The sequence below is a fragment of the Marmota monax genome, unplaced genomic scaffold, assembly GCF_021218885.2.
Source record: "Marmota monax isolate L192 unplaced genomic scaffold, Marmota_monax_Labrador192_F-V1.1 WCK01_AAM20220418_F8-fsc00182, whole genome shotgun sequence".
In the NCBI taxonomy this organism is placed as follows: Eukaryota; Metazoa; Chordata; class Mammalia; order Rodentia; family Sciuridae; genus Marmota; species Marmota monax.
This window is the reverse complement of record NW_026693043.1, coordinates 648,166-656,272: the sequence shown is the minus strand read 5'-3', so window position 1 is coordinate 656,272 and position 8,107 is coordinate 648,166. Positions and strand designations below refer to the sequence as shown.

Genomic DNA, 8,107 nt, shown 5'->3' with positions numbered 1-8,107 from the left:
CGCAAGTTTGAGGCCAACCTCAAGAACTTAGTGAGGCCCTAAGCAAGTTAGTGAGACCCTGTCTCAAAATTTAAAAAAGGGCTGTGTATGTGGTTCAGTGATAAAGTGCCCCTGGTTTCAATCCCTGGTATATATATTTTAAAAAATCAACTTTTTTTTTCTTCAAGAGATACACAAACCCAAAACATTATCCACAGAGTAGCAGTGTAAGAGGATATTCCTATGTGAAGAGAAGAAAAGCTGGGATTACTATTTTAGTAGCAGATAAAGCAGATGTTGAAGCAAAAAGCAGTACAATCAATAAATAAGGTCATTACATAATGGTCAGATGTATATTAAATTAAAACAAAAAGCAAATATATATATAAAAATCATGAAAATCACTAAAAACACTAAACCATTGTGACAAAAACCATAAAAGAAAACGGACAGAGGGGCTGGGGTTGTGGCTCAGTGGTAGAGCGCTTGCCTGGCATGTGTGAGGCACTGGGTTTGGTTCTCAGCACCACATACCAATAAATAAATAAATATCCATCAATGACTAATAAATTATATTTTTTTTTTAAAAAAAGAGGCACTTGCTTTGAGCTCCTGCTAAACTAGTACCACCACCGTCTCCTTCCCATCACCATCATGATTATCTACTGGGATCTCATGAGCTATGATAAGATGCTCTCCAACATTTACAAGATCCAGGAGATTGCAGACGGCCTCTGCCTAGAGGTGGAGGGCAAGATGGTCAGTAGGACAGAGGGTAACATTGATGACTCACTTATTGGTGGAAATGTCTCCACTGAAGGACCTGAGGGCAAAGGTATTGTAAGCACAGTATTCACTGGTGTTGATATTGTCATGAACCATCCCTTGCAGGAAACCATGCTTCACAAAAGAAGCATACAAGAAGTACACCAAAGATTACGTGAAATCAATCAAAGGCAAACTTGAAGAACAGAGACCAGAGAGGGTGAAACCTTTTAGGACAGGGACTGCAGAACAAATCAAGCACATGCTTGCTAATTTCAAAAACTATCAGTTCTTGATGGGTGCGGTGGCACACGCCTGTTATCCCAGTGGCTCAGGAGGCTGAGGCAGGAGGATCACAAGTTCAAAGCCAGCCTCAGCAAAATCAAGGCACTAAGCAATTCAGCGAGACCCTGTCTCTAAACAAAATACAAAATAGGCCTGGGGATGGGGCTCAGTGGTTGAGTGCCCCTGAGTTCAATCCCTGGTACCAAAAAAAAAAAAATCTACCAGTTCTTTATTGATGAAAACATGAATCCAGATGGCATGGTCATTCTTCTGGATTACCATGAGGACGGTGTGACTCCACATGATTTTCTTTAAGGATGGTTTAGAAATGGAAAAATGTCAACAAATTTGGCAGTTACTTTGGATCTATCGTCTGTCATCATAACTGGCTGCTGGTGCTTGTCATCCACACAACACCAGGACTTAAGACAAATGGAACTGATGTCATCTTGAGCACATTTATTTTGATTGTGATTTATTTGGAGTGGAGGCATTTTTTTAAGAAAACATGTCATGTAGGTTGTCTAAAATAAAGTGCATTTAAACTCAAAAAAAAAAGAAAATTGACAAAAATACAAGAAATAAGGAATAATATTATTTTAATTGAAACCCTCAACATTCTATTTCTGAAAAAAGTAGACAAAAATAAGTTGGAAAATACTAAAGGATTAAATAATTCCTTCAACAGAAATGGGGGAACAACCCACTAAGTTCCAGGGTCTGGGTGACCTGCTGGAAGATAATTCCAAAAACAATACAAACTTAACAAACATAGAGAGAGATTAAAGATGGGACAAGTTAGCCAGGTAAGGTGGCGCACCTGCAATCTCACTGGCTCAGGAGGCTGAGGCAGGAGGATCACAAGTTCAAAGCCAGCCTCAGCAAAAGCAAGGCACTAAGCAACTCAGTGAGACTCTGTCTCTAAATAAAATACAAAAAAGGGCTGGGGATGGGGCTCAGTGGTCGAGTGCCCCTGAGTTCAATCCCCAGTATAAAAAAAAATTTAAAAATAAAAACAAAATAAGATGCCAATCAGGTGGGAATGTTTTGAAACTCTTAAGCACTTTCTTTGGTAGTGTTGGGTTACAACAGGAAATCCAAAACATTTGTAGTGGACATCTGCTGTTTGTGTTCAGCCCTATCTTTTACCCCTTCTGCTACTCAGAGAATCTACTCTTTCCTTGGGGAAATTTCCCCTCCCCTACTGTGCATGACTAGGGTGGAACTGTCAATCCCATGCTTCTGGGATGAGGTGACTCAGATGGCCAGAATAACTTCTCTGGAAGACAGCAGGTGATTAGAGAAGGCCACCCCTTTACAAAGACTGATATGGATACTAGCAGGGGAGGGAGTCAGTAAATTCTCCAAGATTCTGAGGGTTTAAGGAAGACATAAACTTAGTGACACTGGTGACCATTTCAATTCCCCTGTGAACAGTCTACCTCAGACTGAAACCCACACAAAGAAAAGAAACAACATAAACCAAGTTCCATGGTGCCTGCCTGTAAACACAGCTCCCTGGAGATTGAGGCAGGAGGATTGAAAGTCCAAGGCCAGACCCTAAGCAACTTAGTGAGACCCATGTCTCAAAATAAAATGTAAAAAGGGCTGGGGGTATATCTGATTGGTAGAGCACCCCTGGGTGCAATCCCCAGTAGAAAAAAAGATTAAAAATTCAAAGAGAAGGAAGAACTTCATAAAAATGTAAAAAGTGAAGACACACATTCTCAAAGCAGAATGCTAACTTCTCACACTGTAGGTCCCGGGCTCTTCTTTTAAAGGGTTGGGCATGGGAAGGTATATGGAAACGACACCAACCTGGTGAATTCATTTCTTTGGTCACACATCACAAGATGTTTAGGGGTGATCCGGTCCTCTCCAGTATCTTCAGGTTGATGTGTCTGTATCTAGATAATATTTGGAATGTGCTTATATTGTAGGGTTTTGTTTTGTTTTGTTTTGTTTTTCCTACTAGGAATTGAACCCAGAGGCACTTAACCACTGAGCCCCATCCCCAGCCTTTTTTAATATTTTATTTACAGATAGGGTCTCGCTGAGTTGCTTAGCACCTCGCTTTTTGCAGAGGCTGACCTTGAACTTGCAATCCTCCTGCTTCAGCTTCCCCAGCCTCTAGGATTATAGGTGTGTGTGCTGTGACACTGTGCCTGGCTGTATTGTAGGTTTTTTAAAATACATCTGCTTGTTTTATCTAATCTGAAAATACACCATGTAGGTGAATAACACAAGTAAGCTTTAATCAAATGAGACCATTTTCATAAATCAGTGAATTCACAGTAACTCTAAGATTTGTAGATGTCTCAGAAACTAGGAGCAACAGGCCTAAAGGAAAAATAGGTCTGGAGAGGAAGTCTGATCTTGGGGTTCTAGATTTACACCAATCATCTCTTTTTCCTTTCCTTTTGTGGAGGATCACCAGTTCAAAGCCAGCCTCAGCAACTTAGCAAGGCACTAAGCAACTCAGAGAGATCCTGTCTCTAAACCAAAAATATTTTTTAAAAAATGGGGCTTGGGGATGTGGCTCAGTGTTTAAGCAACCCAGGGTTTAATCCCTGGTACCAAAAAAGAAAGAATAATAGCTCAGTGATAGAATGCTTGCCTAGCATGCCTGAGGCCCTAGTATATAGTGTGTACACCTATGTATATTTATATATTTAAATATATAGTTTGTGTGTGTGCAGGTGTGTATGTGTATGCATGTGTTACTGGGAATTAAATCCAGGGGTGCTCTACCACTGAACTGCATCCCCAGCCTTTTTTATTTTATTTTGAGACAGATAGACAGGTTCTCACTAAGATGCCCAAACTGGCCTCGAATTTGCAATCGTCTTGCTTCAGCCTCCCAAATTACTGGGATTACAGGCATGTGCCATGGCTAAACCCATTATATATTAAGTAATAATATGTTTCTATGATAAATAACTATATTATTTAAAAAATTAGCCAGAAGAGCAGCATTGCTTTACATTTTTGTGGAAAAAACATCCTGTAGCTCCTGGAAAACCGCACTGTAGGCTTTTGGGACAATGACAATGAAAAAGACAAGCAGTGTCTTAGTATTATTATGAAAATAGTCTTAACCTTGTGGCCCCCTGGAAAAGGTCCCAGGATTCCCCCCAAAGCCCATGAACCACACTTTAGACCTACCAATGTATACAAATGAATGAAATAAGATTGTATTTCATTAGATTCTTTGTTCTATAAAATGGCTTAAATTAGATAATTTTTTTATGTCAGAAATGAAACAGATTCTCCACAGGAAGCTCATTTAGCATCTGCCAAGAGGCCAGCAGCTCTTGTTAGAATCTGTGTTTCTGCATCTCTCCTGCAGTAGAAAGAGACTGCTGTCCTGGTTGCCAAGGACGCCCTGTCCCCACTGGGAAACCCTGGTCACCATCCAGGGTTCCAATGGATGTCAATGAGGTTTTTTTTTTTTTTTCTGATTTTGTTTCTGTTTTTTTAATGCAATGCTAAATGGCTGACGCTGAGGTCAAACATGGAAGGGGAATGTAGGCTGCTCAGGTTTTACTTCAGGGGCTCCTACCAGGGCTTTGAGCCCCTAGGGCTTCAGTGCGCAAACGTGCCCACGCCTGGGCGGGGGCGGGGGCGGGGGCGGGGGCGGGGCTACGAAGGCAACCAGGCGGGCCAGGCGGGCTGGACAGCGCAGGCGCCTGCCAGTTTGCTCAGCATGCCAACACCACCCAGCCCAAAGCCATCTTCTTTCTATTTGTTCTTCTTCATATTAACCAGATTCGGTTTTGAACTTTTTGTTAAAGAGTAACCTATATATGGAAAAGCGATACCGCATAACATAGAGTTCCATCGATTTCTGGAAATCGATGGAAATGTGTGTGGCCCTTACTCCACAAGCCCCCCATGGAGCACATTCCCAGTCCAGTTCCACCGACCCCTTACGTCACCACGATCCTGACTTCTAACACATAAATCACTTTTGTCAGTTTCTATTCTTTGCAGAAATGGAATAAAGCGGACATCTTTTTTGAGCATGGCTTCTTTTGTTCAATGCTGCGACAATGTATTATCCATGTTGTGGTTTGGGGTTTTTTTTGGTTTTGGTTTTGGTTGTTTGTTTTGTTTGGGTACTGAGGATTGAATCCAGGGACAATTAACCACTGAGCCTCATCCCCACATCTTTTTTTAAAAAATATATTTTGTCAATGGACTTTTATTTTATTTATTTACATGTGGTGCTGAGAATCGAACCCAGTGTGTCACACATGCTAGGCCAGCGCTCTACCATTGAGCCACAGCCCCAGCACCCTCAGGCCTTTTTTAAAATGATTTTTTACTTAGAGATAGGGTCTTGCTGATTTGCTTACAGCCTCATTAAATTGCTGAGGCTGGCTTTGAACTTGTGATCCTCCTGCCTCAGCCCCCCAAACTGTTGGGATTATAGGCATGTGCCACCGCACCTGGGCTCATCCATGTTGTTAACATGCAGTTTGTTCATGTTCATTGCAGGATGGTGAATATTCCATTGTATGAATTTTATTGCATGACATATTCATATGATATGTTAGATGGTCATATTTGTGTCATATCACATTCTATTTGTGATTGCATTGCATGAATATAGTACAATTTGGTTCTTCTCCTATACATGAACACATGGGCTATTTCTAGTTTGGGGCTATTATGAATAAAGCTACCATGACCATTGTAGAACTGTTTTCTGGTGGAAACATTAGCTACTTTGAAATGTAATCTACCATGGTCATGTTGCTATTGTTTAAATCCAACAGTACAGGAGGTTATAATGTGGAAAGTTGAAATTGCCTCCCCATTTCTGCCCTTTTCAACTCCCTTTTTGTAAGCCCTATTAAAATCCTATTAAGTTTTTAGTACTGGGAATGGAATCCAGGGATCCTCTACCCCTGAGCCACATCCCCAGCCCTCTTTATATTTTATTTAGAGACAGGGTCTCACTGGGTTACTTAGGGCCTCACTAAGTTGCTGAAACTGGTTTTGAACTCGTGATCCTCCTGCCTCAGCCTCCAAAGCTGCTGCAATTACAGGCGCATGTCACCATGCCTGGCTACTTCCAGAATTTTCTTGTGCACGTAAACACACACATACACACAAATGAGATCACTTTTTTACATCAGGGTTTGTTTTTTTTTTTTTCATTAAACAATTATCTTGGACATTCTATGAATCAAGACAGGCTAGAGTGCAGTGGTGCACAACTATAATTCCAGCAGCTCGAGAGACTGAGGCAGGAGGATCATGAGTTCAAAGCCAGCCTCAGCAATTTAGTGAGGCTCTAAGCAACTCAGTGAGACCCTGTCTCTAAATAAAATACAAAATAGGGCTGGGGATGGGGCTCAGTGGTTAAGTGCCCCTGAGTTCAATCCCTGCTACCAAAAAAAAAAAAAAAGGCCAGAATATGCTGAGATAATAAAAAGCATCCACAATTTCAATTCAAATGGAGCATAAAAGAGAGACATGCTCACCAGAGTCGCTTGGAGACTGAGGCACCATCTCAACACTTGTGTCCACAATCACTGGGCCAAGGAAAATGCAATGTCACATAGAGCACTTAAAGAATTCACCTAGAAAGGACATACATCACTTCTGTTCAGATACCACTGGCCATAAGCCATGAGCCTCCATCTGTCTTCAAACGGAATGGAAAGTGCAACCCTACCCTATATGGGGAGGGAGAACAGTGGAATATTCAGGAACAGCTTACTTCACTGACAGATCTTCCCATGTCAGTACTCATAAATCTACCTCATTCTACCATGGCAAAAATGTCCTAGGGATTATTATTTTTTAGAGAGAGAGAGAGAGAGAATTTTTAATATTTATATTTTAGTTTTCGGCGGACACATCTTTGTTTGTATGTGGTGCTGAGGATCGAACCCGGGCCGCACGCATGCCAGGCGAGCGCGATACCGCTTGAGCCACATCCCCAGCCCCCCTAGGGATTATTTAACCCTACTTATCCAATTCCTATTTTTGGACAAAACAAACAGCCTTTCATATTTATCTTCATCCATTCTTTCAATACATTGGTAAAATACATTCCTCAGTGTAGAATTGCTGAATCAAAGAGTTTGGGTTTGGTTTGGTTTTGCAGTACTGGGGATAGAACCCAGGGCCCCCCATACATGCTGTTCAAGCACTCTACCACTGAGCTAACCACCCTCAGCCCTTTTTGGTTTGAGATAAGTTACCCAGGCCAGCCTTGAATTTTCAATCCTCCTGCCTCAGCCTCCCAAGTAGCTGGAATTATAGGTGTGAATCACCACACCCAGCTTAATTTATGCATTTTTAAGTTTTGCTAAATACTGCTGAATTGCTAGACATTATTAAGTTATCTCCTGAAGGAGTTGCCAACTTGCATGAACACAAAGAGAGGGTGAAATTTTCTATTTCTACAGAGTCCTAGCTCTATCTAACTTGAATTCTTTGGCCATTAGAAAAATTAACATCTTTTGTTTTGATTTGCATTTTTTAAATTCTTTTATTTAATGTTTATTTTTTAGTTGTAGTTGGACACAATACTTTTATTTCACTTATTTATTTTTATGTGGTGCTGAGGATGGAACCCAGGTCTCACACATGCAAGGCAATCACTCTACTGCTGAGCCACAACCCCAGCCAGATTTGCATTTTTTAAATTACAATTTAAGTCTTGCATCTTAGCACATGTTTCTTAGCCACTTATATTTCTTTTCTTTCTTTGTAAACTATCCCTGACCATTCACCATTTTTTATTGGGTTACTGGGTTTTTTTCTCATTGATTAGTAAGAGCTCTTTGTATATTCAGGACACTAGCCTATAGTCCATCATGTGTATTTTAAATGTTTTGTTTTGGTTTTGGTCTGTGTTTGTCTTTCTGTGTTTAGTTATGGTATTTTTGTACATGTGAATTTTTTTTTTTTTTGTACCAGGGATCGAACCCAGGTGTGCTTAGCCACTGAGCCACATCCCCAGCCCTTTTTTATGTTTTTGTTTTGAGACAGGGTCTCACTAAGTTGCTTAGGGCCCCTCTCAGTTTCGGAGGCTGGCTTTGAACCTGCCGTCCTCCTG

At 41.0% G+C, this 8,107-nt stretch overlaps 1 pseudogene; it reads left to right on the top strand.

The window, feature by feature from the left end:
- Positions 1-633: 633 nt before the first annotated feature.
- LOC124098908 (translationally-controlled tumor protein-like) lies at positions 634-1,414 on the top strand (annotated as a pseudogene).
- The last annotated feature ends 6,693 nt before the right edge of the window (positions 1,415-8,107 follow it).